Source organism: Anser brachyrhynchus, assembly GCF_964034855.1.
Source record: "Anser brachyrhynchus genome assembly, chromosome: 12".
NCBI classification, from domain to species: Eukaryota; Metazoa; Chordata; class Aves; order Anseriformes; family Anatidae; genus Anser; species Anser brachyrhynchus.
Genome location: NC_137707.1, coordinates 9,143,955 through 9,161,256, shown reverse-complemented (window position 1 = coordinate 9,161,256; position 17,302 = coordinate 9,143,955). Strand labels below are relative to the sequence as shown.

The following is a 17,302-nucleotide window of genomic DNA, read 5'->3' as shown; positions in this document are numbered from 1 at the left end:
GCAGTACCTTTGTGAAAAGGCATCGCGTAATTTTGGCTTCTAAAGACTATGCTCATACTTGCAGAGAAGCATATTTGTGACAGAAAATTTTTAGGTGTTGGAGTGGATTGGGTAAATGTAGGTGTTATATGCAAATTATTTTTTCTATTTTTTTTATTTAATTGCTTTGTAACACAAATTCAAAGGTTCTTCCTTATGTTTGTAGGTCTTTCCACCCTCCTGCAAACTCCCCTGAGTGCAGGCCCCCTCTGCCTCCCTGTCCGTGTAGGCCTTCTGGAACCAGGCAGACCACAGTGCTGCAGTACGCCAGAGTAAGCCAGGGTAGCAGTATTTCTCTGTGCCTATGCTGGAATTGTTCCCCCTGCAGTTAGGGTTTCCTGCTTGGTTGTTTATTTTTTCTATCTTATCTCCTTATATTTTGCATGCAATATGTTACACTTTTGCCAGACAGCCGAGGGTACTTCACCACTGTATAACTGTGTTTGACATTTAATTTAAAATCAAGATACCATTCTGTAATAGTTTCTTAAGCTGTGCCTCAGTCCCAAGTAATGTAAATAACCTTCTTTTTAGGCAAAGAGGCAATTGATTGCTTTGGTCACCTTTTCAGAATGATTTTGTCCCAGAATAAGAGGGCTGAAAGGTTAGATGCCATTCTCCATCACCTAAACAAACTCAAACTGAAGTCTCATAATTTGTGTGAATTATGAGCACAAAATTCAAATTTAAGTTCAAATATTTTAATTTTGTACTGGTATGTAGGCTCTGTAAAAGCTGAATATGCAAGTATACCTGACAATTTCTTTTATCCTGTTATTGTAGTTGTGTGGAGAGGAGGTGGGTATGTAAATACTTAATTACTTGCATTTCATTATATTGCTTAAAGGGTAAGGACAAGGGAGCAAGGTGAAAACAATTAAGTATATATTTATACTGAACTTTTTTTTTTTTGCTAGCAAGTGAAGGGGCAGGCCTTGCAATGTTCCTGCTTGGTTTCAGCTTGCTCACTTGAACATCTGTTGGAACTGAAGTCTTTTATACAGTTGTTTGGGTTTCTTTAGTCAAATAAAAGAGCCAAAAGATATTTCAATTTCAGGAGAAAAGTGTTTCTGCAGAGCATACTACAGACTTGTCAGCATCTCATAGTCAAACTTCTATAGTTATAATAGAGGATGTTGCATACTACCAGTTCACTTGCTTGTTGCAGGATAGACAAAAGCCTGAGAAACCTCAGTTTTTCTTATTCTTGGCAGTGGGGCATTTTGCTCGCAGCGAATTCACCATCCCTTTGTAAGTTTCACTGTGACCCTAATAAATGTTCCTGGAAAATGTTTCTCTCAAAACTAAGGAAAGTGCACCCTAAGTTTTGGTTCTGTCATAACAGCACTGAGTATCAGAATATCGTATCACTGAGCTATGAAAGTTATGACAAAATTTCCAGACGTAAATAGGACAACAGATCATGAAATGTTTCCATGTTTTTTTCATATGAAACACATGAAATTCTTCAACAATACCTAAACCAAAACACAGAGCTGATAAATCCATAATATCTCTCATCATACATGCATATACAAAGATGTCTGAAAGTATCAAGGGCATCATGAAGTTGTGCTTTTTAAAAAAAAAAAAAAAGAATAGAAATCTCCAGTATGCATGGCCTGATGGGATCCAAATATGAAGTGGGAAGTGCTGTTGTACTTCTGAACCATAGTATGACAGAAGCCAGTTGCTTGCTTCAGCTTTGTGCAGAGGATGATATTATTAGTTGGGACAGGGGTAGTCAGTGCATTCTGTCTGTAGCAGGGACTCTTGTCAATATTTATGAAATCAGGACCTTTCTTTGGGAAGGTGAAATCTGTCCTAGTGTTTGCATGTTTACTGTTAAATATGAAGCACCTTATATGTTCTGGTAACATCTAAGGGCAGTATCAGCTGCTGGGTGCTCTAAACCATAACATACTTTAGAAGTGCAGTGCCTGTTTTGGAACTAGGAAACAGTAATGTCTTACAACAACAGGAGGAAAAAAAAAAAGGGGGGGGGGGAACAGCTATACCACTGCAAACATTACTGGAGTGTGTGAAGTTTTAGTTTTACTTATGGAAAGCTCTCTGACACCTGATGCAAGTGATGCATTCTGCTGCCAAGGTAAGGGTGACTAATAGCAATGAAGAGCTGTAAGATCTCATCGTGATCTTCTGTGAGGGGACAGTCGCTTTTGCAATTGCAATTTAAACACTGAAGTAATGTTTAGAGCATGAACTAGTAAATTTTTAAGGCTCTGGTATTTAATGCTGGAAACAGCTGTGGTACTTTAGGGAAATGAGATGTGCTCACTATCTTCAGAGGTCACAATGCAACAGAAGTTTATTGAAAAGCAAGCTATTTCTGGAAGGATTGGTTTGGTCTGAAGTACAAGAAGTGCCATGAATGATGTATGTAACATGTTGCTGAACTAGCAATAATAGTTTGGATTTGACTGGGTGGGAGAAAGTGAGTGTTTAAGTTTCGTTAGGGGACCAAGTACAAAAGAGCTTTTCTCCTCTGATAGGAAGAGAGTATGAAATGGTTGAAAAAGGACAGGGAATGGTGATCTGGTTACATTACCCAAGACTGTGAGAAGCCTTTTGAAGTCTTTCTTGTCAGAACTGCCTGTCTTTTTGTTTATTTTTAAACACATGTGCACACGCTTTTTTTTTTGTGATGGTGGTCCACCCCCCACTTTGTCCAGGGATTGTCAGAACTTGCTGATGACAGCTCCCCTGCTTTTTGAAAAGCTTTATCATATTGGCTCATAGGGCTGCAACAGCACCTCTACTTGCCCAGGAAAGTATAGTGGTGGGGACCTACTACAACCTACAATGATACTGGGACAAAAGTTTGATTGAAAGCACGATAAAAGAACTAAGTTGATTTTGCCATCTCAACCAGCTGCTGGGACCAAAGCTACCTATAATCTATTTTAAAAAGTGTTTTTTCACAACTTTTGTTGTTAGAAACATAGAAATCTGCCATCTATATGGCTGGTAGATCTGAGTAAGAGAAACCGGAGTTGTGTGGAATATTTCCAGAAGTTAGTCTTGTGCTTAACTTTGTTTTGAGGTTAATTTATTACAAACTCTAGATTTTGTCAGAAATTATGGTTGGTGAGAAACCAGCTGAAACTGATGGTGGTGGTGTTTCATTTGGGGATATTCAGAAGTATTTCCATTAGAAATGGTGGGAGCTCGTAATCTGCACTGGAAGGGGAAAAAAGACCGAAACACATTGGTGTATGTTAGAGACATTTGCTAAGTGTCAAGTTTGTGGGTGGTGGTGGGGAGAAAGTCTTCAAATAACGGTAGTTAACTAAACTTGCATGCATTTGGCATGATAATACTAAAAAGTTCAGGTTCCAGGCTTAATGGTCAAATATGCTGCATAAAAACAAGTAAAATGTTTCATTTGAGAATAGATGAAGTACCTACTTAGAGCTTTCTGGAACAGGACACTAAATAGTTTTTAACTGTGGCTGGTCAATAGTTATTTAATATGATTAATCACCACAAACCATTAACAGCTTCCTGCTAATGAATGGAGATTGTTAATGCTCATTTCTCTAACTCTCTCGCTGTCCCTTGCTCTGTTAGAATGACTTCCTTTGCATTGCAATAGGAAGCCTTCAGGAAATTATAATTTGACTGCAAAGCTTGTGTTTACAGTACCAAAGTGATCTCATAACCACTCATATGAAAATAATGTTGTTTTCCACAGCAATTAATTTACACCTGATGATGATTTATGGAAAGTCACTGTGGAAAAACCTGCCTAATATATTTGCTACAGTTGACATCATGATCCTCATTCTCTACTGCCAACGGATGAAACTTTTCCAGTCTCACCTTTTCCTACTGAAGAAATTCCCCCTCCAACACTACTTCCCTTCTTCAGTCCTGCACTAGTATGTTCTCATCTCTTCTCCCCACTCGCAAAGCCAGTGGTAGAATTCGTATAAATCTAGGAATTATATTGCTCACTTACAAAAATAGTTCTCATAATTTTATATCTTGTTCCTTTGAAAAAAAAAAACAACAAACTTTGGCCTGTCAGATATTATAGAAATATAACAGCTTTTTCCAAGAATTTCTGGCAATAACCCGGTAGGAAGTCTCAGGGGAGTTGTTTCTTCTCTATTACCTTGAAGTGCTCTTTGCTGCTTCAGGAGATGTGGAAGCACAGGTAAACTGCTTGTAGGTTCTCATTGAACAACATCTAATGATACAAGCACCTAATTTGTGGTAATGAAAACCTCAACTTTTTTTAGAAGGCTTTGAAATTATGACCCCCTGACATCAACTGGGCTTTTCTGACATCACGAAATGTGAGGATTCTTCAGAGGATTCTCCTGTTGCTATTTTGACTTGCTTTATTTCAAGTATCACTAACTTTATATTGTGTAATACATTCACATTGTACCACAATGTTCTTTGTGGGAAGAATTGATCTTTTTGTAGTTTCTTGGGAATTTTGTTAGGCTTTCTTAAATGAGTGCTTCAGAATTCTGCAACGGTTAAAAGGAAAAATTAAGTTTCTTAAATGAGGAAATGTTCTATTTGCCTGCATGTAAAACTAACTGGCAAATCTAACTGCTGTGTGTAGAATATTAGATAAATTTTGAAGAATTGATAAATGTGTTTCTTCTGTCTGTTCTTCATCATGGAAGCGGATACTCAGGCTCAGCTGGAAATATAGAATATCATGTAAACAGTGTTTCAGGTGTCATTTATTCAGTCAAGCTGATCAATTATTTTCTTGCATTTGTGCAAAAATCTGGTGGTTATAGAATAAGTTTGCATAAGTAAAAGGCATGTGTCTAAATAAAACTTGGTAGTTTTAAGGCAGACTTGAACAGATGTGATGGATGCTGATGTCCTGAAGGACCAGAGCACAAATGCTCTGGTTCCTAACCCATGTAACACCAACAGGTGGTTGGGCTTCTGTTTTTCTCATGAGATGTTTCTTATCATCTTGCAGTGCAGTTACATGAAGGAGATGGGTTACTTTTTTTTGCATGTAAAAGTTTGTAAGGTTTTTGTCAGCTCTCTGCTTCCTATTTGATAATTCTGGTTGTAACTTTTGGAGACAAAGAGAACTATGCTTTTTATAATGTATTTTCCAAGAGCTTTACAAAGTGAGAGATTTATGTGCAAAAACAAAAGTTATTTCGCTGAGTTAATACAGCAATGAAACTTTTTGTCAGGAGGGTAATACCCTGTTGATGAACACTATTCTGAAGGTAGATCTTCCATGATGTGAACATTTTTTCAAAGAGTTGCTTCCATCCCAACAATGTGAAAATCTTCAAAGGCGATTCTTCATCAATATGCAAATCTTCAAAAGGGGAATTACACAATAACAAGAGAACTCTCAAAGGGAAAGTAGTTACCCAAAGATGTAAAAATCTTTGTAAGGGACAGCTCCTCTGTGATTTAAAAGTTCTTCAAAGTGGAAATCACCTCAAGCAATGCAAATTCTCTCTGTGCATGGGAAATCACTGAGTGAGAACACTTCCATGTGTAATCTTTAAAGTGGCAGTAAGTGTTCACTTGAAAATACTTTAAAAATGGCATTTTAAAGAATTGGTGCTGTATGTAAAATCCCATTACTGTAGGATGACTTGAGGATGGCATATTTTTTAAGTTACCAGGTGACTTTTGGTTATATGTATATCAGAAAGAGCTTGTGGTACTAAACAGCGCTCGAGAATTAGTGTTTGGTTTATTTTTTTGTTTAGCCCTTAATATAGGATTATGAAGTGTTGAATCAAGTTCATTTAGTGACTATTTGTCAATTCTTTTGTATTTGCAACAGCTACGTTATTTTGGAAGCAACAGCTCTGGCATTACAAGGGCCAGAAGTCTTGCTAGTATCACTACAAAAGAGACATCAATGAGGGGGTTTGTGTTGTCTCCATTTTATTCCCAATGAGCAGCGATAGGAGACCTGCCCAGAGGCCTTGCTCAGCCCTGGGGACTAGGGAGACCTCACTGGTGGGCAGATAACTGATAGTGTATGGTTTTGCATATGGTAACTTTTTGGTTTCCTGGTGATGAAGATTTGTTCCTGACAGCAGTGTCAAAACAAATATTTGCTCTATAATTGTTGTGCTTACTAAACTGCAGTAACAGTGTTTTTCTGGAAAAGCAGCACAAAGTACTGATCCATAGTGCTGTCACTTGCTCAGTACTCAGCCTGTTCTGGAGTTTTTAGTGCTTGAAGAAGCACTGAGATCCCTGATTCTTCAAAAGCCATGGACACTTGTAAAGGGTCCGTCCTTTGGCACTGACTCCACAAAGTTTAATGTAGTTCTGTCCTGGACAGCAATGAAACAGTGTTCCTGCCCATTGGATTCCTTTTGATGTAGGCTTGGAGAAGTGCTTAATATGATGTTCATTATAAAGAAAGGGGCATCCTTAATAGATGTCAAGTCCTGAATTATTCTGGACCCCTACTTGCTGTGCTTGTGCTACAAGGCTAGTGCCTTTGCCCCGTCATGGTCACATCGATCCCTGGGGACATAAAAATAGCAACTTCAGTACATAGAGTAAATACTCTAGTTGAGCAAGTATTACTTGGAGGGAAAGCTGTATTTATTTAACTGGCTTTTTGCTCACTTGTTGAACTCAGTTATTAATCACATTTTCAAAGAACAGTGCAAGTCTCTCTACTTATAAAATGACTGCACCATATACACCTTTATTTCAGTCTGATTTTTTAAAATATCACTGGGATGATTTGTGTTTGCCGTTAAGGCTACGCTGAAAGAATATAAAGAAAGGTATTATTCCAGTTCTATTTAAGCTTGAGATTTATTCCTTTTCCATAAATATAAGATGACAGCCTCTTTTCGAGATAATTCACATACTGTGACTTTTCACAAGCTTCCTGCATGAGATATCTAAAAGGGAAACAGTAATAAAGAGGAAAGAAAAAGCAAATCCGTTTCTTTCAATAAGTAGATTTCACCAAAAGAAGTGGAAGGAAACACCCCTCTCAAATGATCTCTTAGGTTTTGAGTTTTGTTGCCCTAAAGTGAAATATTAAGTATTTACATTTATTAAGTAATTAATAGCAGAGTGTAATAAAGTAAGTCTTTTTCTAAGTAGAAGTTATTTTATATCAGACTATTGCATATGTTGAGTACGCATCCTGTTCAGGCATGATTTTATTATTTTAGAAGGTAGTTTATGGAATCTATGTATGTAAGATGACCTAGAGGTTAACAACTATTACAGTTTCCTATTAAAAACTAGAGCTGGGTTGTATTAAAGGAAGCTCTCATTCTGCACAGGAAATGTAGGCTTTCATTATTGCTGTGCCCTGTGTACAGAAATAAGCGCTCCTCTCTATCAAACTTCTGACATGACTATTTTACCTCTACATGGCAAAGTAATTTCTTCTTTTTGCGTAGGCACAGTTATTGTGGTTATTATATTTCAAAAAAAAAAAAAAGTCATCCACACAAATATAGTATCTTCTGAAGTGGGTTCAAAAGTATGGCTGTGGTGGATGTTTGGGGGAGAAAAACGGGCAGCTTGAGTTTGAGGGTTATGTCATATCAGATTATAATAATTGGCAAGTACAAAGGTTAATGCTGTTTTGCTTTGTAAACCTAAAAAGCGAAACAAAATCCTGTGGCACTGCATTTGTGGTGTGAAGTGCAACGCGTAGGTGGACATGCTAATCCTGGGCGTCTGGCAAAGAATGAAGACAGTCCCTTGATGAAACGCTGCTGGGAGCCCCACAGAACTGGTGGGGTGGGGAACAGTTCGTGATGCTCGCTGTTTCTTTCATGCCTACTGAATTTTTCATGTACTATTCTTCTTGAAGACAGTGAAAAGAAGTTTAGAAATGCTATTTTTTAAATTAAAAATTGAACACATGCATTGCATCAAACTTCTTTGCATGTACTTTGAATTGAAAGCCAGCGCGTGGTCTGCACAGCGCTGGTAATGTTGGCGAAGGTACTTCCCCCTCCAGTGTGAAAGCAGACCTTGGTCGTAAATGTGTGAGACCTGCTGTGGGAATCAAAATTGTCTAACTAATTGTGATATAATTTGTTTAAAATTACGTTCATTATTAATTTTCTTCTAAAAAACCCACAGTCAATACCTGACAGATCGTATTATTTTCTTTTTATTTGCCTGAGAGAGAAAAAGTTTGAGAGAAAGCAGATAGCTACAGATGTACACACACACATCAGATATGTGGGTGATTCTAAATTACTTTATATATATTTATATGTGTGTATATATATATATATAGCTTAGGCCAGGAGCGAGGGACAGGTGATCAGAAAACATGATGAGAACCAGGCTATGAACACATTTCTATGTGTAGTTCTCTGTGAAAACACAGGGCCAAATTTTGGCTGGGGTGCAAGTTTTAGACCAGCAGCTGACCCGGGTCTACTTGCAGTTTGTGAAGGAGGCTTTATGCAACGGCTACGCTGGCTGCCAGCAGGAGCTGGAGGGCCCGGTGTGCTTTGCTTAGAGAATGGTAAGCGGCGAGCGAGCACCGCGTGCTCGTTTTTTTTGGCAAGCAGTGTGTGAACATACCGCACGGTGCTGTGTGTGTCCTCCAGTGCTGAGCATTTGTTTGTATCTCACATCTGTGTGGTCAGCAGTAACCACTCCTCTATAGTTGTATGTAAGTGTGTGCCTCAAACATCAGATTAAGCTGCAGTTTCTGTTTGGAAATAGAGTTGTTTGAAATCCTCCACCTGCACCAGGGTGTAGGCAGACCAGCTGGGGCTTCTCTTTCTGTTTGCTGCTCTGCTTCATGGATCTTAGTGGGAGGGAACATTTTACTACTGTGCTTTGCAAGATGAATCAGGCTGAGCAGTTTTTGACCTGTAAGTATGCTTTGCTTGTTGTCCAGGAGCAAAGCTAAGTCTCAGTTTCGACAAAGGTCTGAGGTTGAATTTAAACCTTGCAGTGAATCAGTGCCATTCTTCCATCCTCCCAGTGTGCTGTGCCATCCCTACAACCCTACAGCAGGCTTTTGTCAGGGCTACTCAAAGGCTCCTGCAACAATGATCAAAAATTTTTGAAAATTACCTTTGGATAAACAATAGCATACAGATTTTATTCACAGTGGGATATAAAACATTACTGATATAAATACAAATGTTCAGAAGATGGTTTTGAAAGCAAATGAATAAAACACTCTCTGAATTTAATAAGCATTCCTTTTTTGTATTTCTTCTGTGTGAGAAAGTATTTGTTATGCATTTGTGTAGGATTTTCTCTGCAGAAATCAATGTAACAAAGCATAGTCCCATGAGTATTTCATTAATATGACTGCAGAAGTGTCATAGGTATTTTGAATGGTCTAATAACATACTTTATAAATAAATCCCATTTACATTCTAAAAGTCTGTGCCAGAAATACTCAAATTGAAGATACTATAATTCATGCTTTAGGAAAGGATCCTGTGATGCATCTGCACACGTTCTCTCCCTCTAAATGTATGCATACGATTGGGGCTCTTAGACATTTTGAACCGTTAATTCTGTGTTTATTTTTTTTTTATTACACCAGTTAAGATTATAATTTCTTATAAACTTGAAAGAAAACTTGGTAGAAGGTCTCTGAAGAAAGAACAGTCAATCCAGGTACAAAATATAGGTGTATAAATACAGGTTTTCCTCCAAACATCTACATTTAACAAGCACCTCCATAATAAGAGTCTCTTTTAGACTTAAAATATAAATTGTTTTTATTGGGTATCTGCAGTGGTAGGACATAAAGTGCATTTAATAACTGCGTTGCATGTATGAAGTGTTTTTGAATGTTACATGACCCAGGGAAGAAGGAACCTAACAACTAGAAATTGTTAGAACTACGTTGGCTTTGAGCTGACCTTTCCTGTTGTATAAAAACGTACTCAGATAGTTTGTATAGTATATGAGGATGTATTTGTATGCCTTGTTCTTCATGTTGACAGCGTAGTTCATGTCAGTGATGGACTTGGTTCTTTTTTCTGCACCTAAATCCTTTGCAACAAAGGACTCTGAATTTAGTCTGAGTAAAATAATCTGTAAAGTACTTCCTCTGAAGTGTCTTGTTCTGAAGTTTGTTCAGAGCACTGACATAAGTTGGTTTATGGCAAGGTTATTAATTTAACATAAGAATTTTAATTTATAAGTAGTGCATTATTCCATCGGAGCAATGAATCTGTTAAATTTCATAACAACGTAAAATATTCCCCCCCCCAAAAAAAAAAAAGTAACGACAGCATTATGAAAAACAGACCTGTCTATCAGTTCAACTGCCTCTGACTGTTATAAATTCAGCTTCTGAAAGAACAGCAGCAGACTGCTGTAGCGAGAAAAGCTCAGTATTTATTTAGCTCTCTCTATTTTTTTTGTAAATTCTCTGAATCTCTTTCCCTTTCTTGCTGGGATAGTAAAACAACAAGAAGCTTTGACTCTTGTAATTTTTCTGTTCATTTAAAAGTAACCATTGAGTGATTTGAGCTAGAAAACCAATGCCACCTTGGCTTTCAAAAGCACTCAATGTTGGCTAGCTGCGTTGTTTCTGATGGTTTTGTTCCAGCTATTTAGAGTTGTAGGAGATGAAGCCTCCAGCTCGCTGCAAGGAGCAGGAAAGCTGGCAATAAGATTCTCGCTGTATTTGTTGCTTCTGGAAGCATTTGTTTGCAAGGTTGGAAAAGTGAATTGATTTGCATTGTGAAGGTTATTTCTGCAGTGAAGAGAGCTAGCTTTGTTTTTTTTGAAGGAAGGTTTGTTTTGACAGAAAACAGATATATGAAGAAAATGCTAATTTAAAAGGATCTTGGCAAGCACTTGATTCTTATTATCCTTTCCCATTATACTACGAAATGAAATAATTTCCTGTGTATACACATCCTGGTTCTTTCTATAGTGGATGCAAAATAAGGAAAATTTAACATGTACTGTGATCTTAGTATTTGCTGAAAGATAAAGTGCATATATACTGCCTGCGTGAAAGCTTCATTAATCGTGTCTCCTGCTGAAGTAGGAGAACGTTGTGAGCAGAGGGTTGAAAATGTAGTGACAGCAATTATTGACTTCTTGTGTTAATGATATGACAGCTTGTTACAAATTACCAGAAGTTAATGGGATAAGTAATTGGTATAAAACCACTTAAAAACTGATGATATACTATTTTTTTAACTTTCCTTCATAAATATGTATTTAAGACAGTAGGTATAACTTCAGAATACATTATTTCCAGTCGCTGTGTAGGCAATAACAGGTACACGGCCTTATTAGCGAGCCGTGTTCCTAGGTGCCTGTTGTTGGATCTGGATGTTCGCTCCTGTGTGTGCCGTGGTTGTTGTTACCATAACATAAGCCACCGACTTTAAATGCTGGTGTTGAGTATTTTCTTTCATAGTAGTCCAGGGCTTCTTGTTTCAGGAAGAAGCAGGGAGATACCTTGGTAAATGCAGCGTGTTAAATGGGCATTACAAAACATGGCTGTTTTCACCAAAGTGATGAGTACCTGTAAAACAGCAATTATTGAACGTAAGGTGGCACCAACCTAGCACGGGATACTTAAACCTAGATGTCTTCAAACTTGAGTCTATGAACCGTTATACGAAATGTAGTAGAGGTTTGTGCTGTAGAAATCATTTTCACTATAGAAACTGTATTCCTCTTTTTTGGCAGAGGTGAAGTGGTGATGACAGACTTGGATTTGGGTTTAAAAAAAAAAAAGATTTAATTCTGAAACACACTCCTCCCTGTTTCAAGAAAAAATGCTGTAGGGCTTTGTTTTGGGTTTTGGAAGCGTAGGTATTGGGTATAAAAACACTTATCTCTGGCAGCCTGGAACAAATGTAGTTTGGATGATCAGAATTGTAGAATGGATTAAATGAAATTTGAAATCAGACATTTTTCTGGTCTGAAATGTTTGAGTTCTGCTCAGCAGTTTCTAATCTAGGGACTTGGCTACAGCCTATATACTGGTTTTAGACCTGCTAACATCAGTCTTGGTAAAGCCACCAAAGTCGTGGTAGCAACCATAGCCTCACCTTGGGAAACTTGAGTTCACAGGCTGTCAACATCGATGCTGGTGCCAGCAAGAAAAAAACACTTGAGTTTTTAGCAATGATCGTTTGGGCTTTATGGATGTAGATACAAGGTACATAAGAATACAAATGGTTTCTTTATGATGGCAAAGACAACTTGCCTACAGAAGTTGTGGTTTTTTTTTCTTTTTTTTTTCCCTTCTACCTGTATTTTTTTAGACTTTGAGACTTTTTTGCCTAGTTCTGATTAAATTGATCCTTCAGCATTAGGAGGCAGTGGCTGAAGTTACATCTGTCTACAACCATCAGATCTGCTTTTAGGATGGTTTCTCTTAAGCCTTTCATTGTTTTGAAGGGTCACATCTGCCAAGATCTTTGGCTACCTATGTTAGCCAGGAAGTTGCATGCTACCTTAAGACAGGATCGCTATACTCTGCATGTTTTTGATAGTAAGGAATGATATGGATTCTAAAGGATGACTACAATGTTTTTTGAAGTGAGGAACCTTTTAAATACAAGGCTACAACAGACACTCATTTGAAAACAGCATATCCTATAAACCTCTAATTGTCCTGTTGTTAACAACTGTTTGTTAGATCTAATGATAATTGCTGTCACGCTGCATGAAAAATATATCTTTTTTGTTCATTAGTCTCAAAATACATCCATTAGGAAAAAAAACCACATAATTAACCAATGCAGAATGGAGCAAAAATTTGAGTGTTACAGTGCGTGACAAGGTTGATAGCTGAGTCATATTCCTTCTGATATAATTTCATGTCTTTATGTAAATGTATTAAATATGGTCGGGTGGAAGGAAATACGTCAGGTACTAAAGAACAATCAGAGCACATCTGTAAATCATTTACAGAAAAAAGACAGGCTTACATAAATGATAATTAGTTGAGAGCTTCCAGAGATTTCAGGACAAAAAAGTTTCTGTGTAAGCAAAATCTGACTGCAGTTATTTCTAGAAGGATGGATAGAGAAGAGTAAAATATGTTTTGGTAAGATAGATTGTTATTGACTGTATATTAAGCTGAAGGACTATTGTCAGAAACCTGTCAGACCATATCTATAAACAGTAAATTCATTTAAAATAAATAACCTGTAAAACCCCCATATGTTCTTCAGGAAATGTAGTACCATGAAATTTTTCAAATACTTGCATAGGAACATTCTTCTGTCAACTTGAATCAGTATTTCTAACCTAAAGCTTCCCTTTTACTCCTCTTTGCATCTTTATTTGAAACTTTGTAATTTCAATTATTCTTTAATTACATAATAAGAGTTTTCATAATTTTCTCAAAAAAAAACAACACATTGAGTCTCTGCTATCTGTTCTGCCACTTTGTCTTGGACATCTTGGCATGTTCTGCCATCTTACTGCGTGGACAACTGTAAATTTATGGGGTAGCTTAAAAAAATAATCATGAAGCATTGGGGAAAAACATATTTAGTGGTTGTGTTTATAATTGGTTCTCAGTGTTGTTGACAAGGAAGAGTTTATCATATAAGCACATCAACAGTTATGAAAGGGAGCCCAAGCAAAATCCACTTTTAATAGTCTGGCTAGCATGCTTGTCTTCTGGGATTTTATTATAGGAGATTGCCTTGATTATATGTTTAGTAGATTCATTCCTGGATGAGTCCCTGTTAGAGATCATGATATCTCGGGGGGGGGGGAAGTAGTTTTAATGTCCTTCCTAGAAGTGCTGGTCTCTTCAGGTGTAATATAGAAAGCACCCCTGAGAAGTTGCAGAAGTCAGGCTAAAACATTTGTGGGTATACTTCATTTTTTTTTCAGAAGACTGACACATTTGTGTACTCCATCAAAATCAGATGACTGATTATCTCCAAGGGGAGAAGGCAGGTTCCAGATAAGACCACAAGTCTCAGGAGCTGGCGTGCTGCTGGGGTGGAACTGGACTGCTTGTTACACCCACCTCATCTGGCCTAGAACAATCACTTGGTGTTTTTTTCAGGCAAGGAGTGACTTGCAGTGCACAGGGTGTGGTCTTTTTCAGCAGTTAGTGTAATTCATTAATTGTTTCTATGATTCTGTGGATGCTGAAAAAAACAGCACGCTGTATCAATTTTCGATACACAGCACTGTTGTTCGCTATGTCAGTTTAAAATTTATTTTAAAAACATGATGTTTTGTTTAGTGTTTTTTTTTGTGTGTATGTGTCCCCCTAAGTTAGTGTTTTCTCAGTCTGGAGTAACAAAAGCAGACAAGATCAGCTCTGGCTGGTAGGAGTATAGCAGGTGACAGTGACATACAACATTTTTCCTGTTCTTCTGATGCACTAAAGTCAGAATATTGGTCTTGATCGGGAGGGTTGCTTGTAGGTTGTATGTGTGGGCTGTTTAGTCATAGAATATAACCTGAACAGCAGCAGTTTTCCAGGCATTCAGCTCAATAGACCATCAAAGACTGTCTGAGTGCTGTGTGTTTTGGTTTGTTGCTGAATTGTGCAGCTGAAAGGGAGGGCATGTTCTGAAGACCTCCATGCTGGAGAACTCTTTGGGAAGACACAGCAGGCGGCTATCAAGTTTCTGGGGTAGGTCTCTCTTCTGGGAGATGAGCTCCTTCATAAGATGTAGTAGGAATACTCACTCTGAAATCTGAACTTACCCAAGGGCTTCATCCCCTCTCTATGTGCATTTAGTTTAGAAACTGTTGCAGTCAAACTAAATGTGAAGTTGACTTGCTTTTTTACTTTTTTTCCTGTTTCAACTTCTCACTTCATGTCACATCAGGATACAGCTGGAGCTGGTGCCATTCTGTTTAAATACATTTCTATCTCCAAGAGAAATTTTTGAGATGCCACAGACTGCCTGTATCATTTTATTTCTTGATATCTTGATAACTTACAAGAGATTCAAATCTTTGTGTACCCCTTTACAATTCAGCATCATATGCAACAAATCAGAGTTCTGTAACCTTATCTTAGTGGTCAGTTTTTCTCTTCAATAAATAATGCTGGTTGATTTGTGTGTTTTTTTTTTTTAAGCTCTCTGTGCACTACTTTCTTCCTATTCTAATCTTGACCTTATTATTAATATGTTCCATCCCTCTTCCTAACTTGGGAATTTCATCTTGTCTTCAGATTGCTCTAGGCCAGTAAGGGAACAAAGGGACAGCGCATACAATCAGCCCTGAAAATATTAATTGATATTTTTACTACTTCTGAGTAGTTAAATCCCAGAAGAATACATCACAATTCATTAGGCTATTCTGACCTTCTTTGGGACTCCAGAAACCTGTGGATAATGAACAAAACAGGCACATTTAATTTGGAGACATGTTTCTTATGTCGGCGTGTCTCCCAGTTCTTGATAATTCAATAATGTTAGAAACATTAGTGGGCTTTCCCCAATTGAAGTTGTTTCCTAGTGCATATCTTTGTTTTAAGTTAGTAACCATGACATAAACATAACTGACTGAACAACTGCATCTTCCTGAAAGTAGCCCTGGATAGGAGGCAACCTATGCTTGCAGAATTCTTGCGTCACTGTCAGATTGCGATATATAGACTGGAAGTTTAAGCAAATGGTTTATTTGAAGAAGAAATGGACTACGTTTGTCAGTGAGAATTTGAAGTTAATGGATAACTTTTTTTTGGTAATTTGAGTGTTACTTATTTGGAGACTTGGAGTATAACTAAGTTCAATTTCTTAAGTGCAAACTGAAGATGAAATTTCAGGTCCATTTAAAAATAAAAAAAAAAAAAAATGAAGCCACCAGGAGCAGAGAGAAGAAAAAAGTAAAGCTTTGGTGAACAGTTTGATGTTGCTCTAATAACTCCTTGTAGTCTAGAGTCATGACCGGCATTTTGATTATTATTATATTATTAAAAGTGTGTTTTTAGTTTTATAACTTCCCCACATTCACAGTATTAACTGACACTTTCTTTAACGCCCTACTGCACAGCGTTGCAGAAATAAAAGTGTGGTCTAACAATGTTCATGGACCTTAGTTTGGCATTAGCATAATGGAAAGAGATCCTGAAAGCAGAATCATATTTCTGTAAGTGACCTATTACCAAGCTGATTACATTTTACAAAGTAATTTAAATGAATTCTGTTAGAAGTCTGGGTTAGTAAAGGGAAAAATGGCTTTTTGTTCAGTGTGAGCAATTGGGAAGTAGCATGCCCAGCCACAGCCAGTGCTCGCACAAGCCAGGTGTGGGGCTGCTGGTGAGGTGCAGCAGCTCCACGTCTGAACTGGGAGGTGTGTGGGGGCGGCAACGTGGAGCAGCAAAGAAAGCCTTTCTAAGGCATTATGACTGTCTGATAACAAGGGCTGTTTAAATTCAGCTGATGATAAATGTCACTGGTTTATGGGGGAGGGAGCACATGTGAACTGAAGCAGGATTGAGGCTTGCTGCCATTATCGTACGTGGCACTTTCATCCTCAAGAAAGGTGACTGCCTGGCTTCAGCTCGGTTGTTTACGAAGCACACTTGCTATCTCCATTCAAAGCACTTTCCTTGTTATAACAACTTCTGCCCGTTTGTATTGTGAAAGGGTTCAATCAATACATTTTCAGATTATCCACTAATAGAGATCGGTATGTAAGGATGAAAGCAGGCTAAAATCTTGTCAAAAGCTCAGATGCAGCTTGCTAAAATTCTTGTACAGAAGTATTACATGAAGTGAAGCTTTTGGGATTTTTCAGACTCCATATTGATCTTTCCTACTGTTTATAGTAGGATATACAATTCTTTCACAGCAGTAAGGAAGTATGAGACAAATGAGATGAGCGATGAAATTAGCCATAAAAATACACGCTTTTATAACCATTTATTAGAATAGCAAGAAAATTTTCTCTTAAAGCTATTATGAGACCCTTAGTGTTGCCCCTTGTTTGCAAATACTGATTTTTGACCTTGCATTGTGATATGGTCACACAAACATAGATCTGTCCCAGCTGTTGATCATACTTACCTGTAGATCAGGTATTTACTGTTATCATCTTTATTCCCAGCTGCGCATGAAAGGTAACTGTTCCCTATTCTCTTTTCCTCCTGAATTGGCCTTCCTCTCTCTGGAACTGGGATGTCTGCAAGGCCACTCTCTGTTCTTGGTCATCCCTAGAGATTGTCACCGTTCCTTTAGAGTGCTCCAAGCAGTTAACAGCTGGCCGCTGCAGGCACCCTTGCCGCAGCCCTAGAGCTCTGACAGCTTTTTTCCTTGAAGTTTATTGCAAAATTTATTTTCAGTGATTGGAGAGT

At 37.8% G+C, this 17,302-nt stretch overlaps 1 protein-coding gene across 6 annotated transcripts in view; it reads left to right on the top strand.

Annotated features, from left to right (window-relative positions):
• CDH11 (cadherin 11) overlaps positions 1-17,302 on the top strand; it is a 362,720-nt gene that overhangs the window by 90,682 nt on the left and 254,736 nt on the right. For 4 of the 6 annotated variants that reach the window (XM_080552814.1, XM_080552809.1, XM_080552812.1 and 1 more), the window contains exon 3: positions 206-311. The exons of the other annotated variants lie outside the window; for them this stretch is intronic. The gene's annotated coding sequence lies outside the window, so the exon portion shown is untranslated. The remainder of the gene's footprint in view (positions 1-205; positions 312-17,302) is intronic. 6 annotated transcript variants of the gene reach the window in all.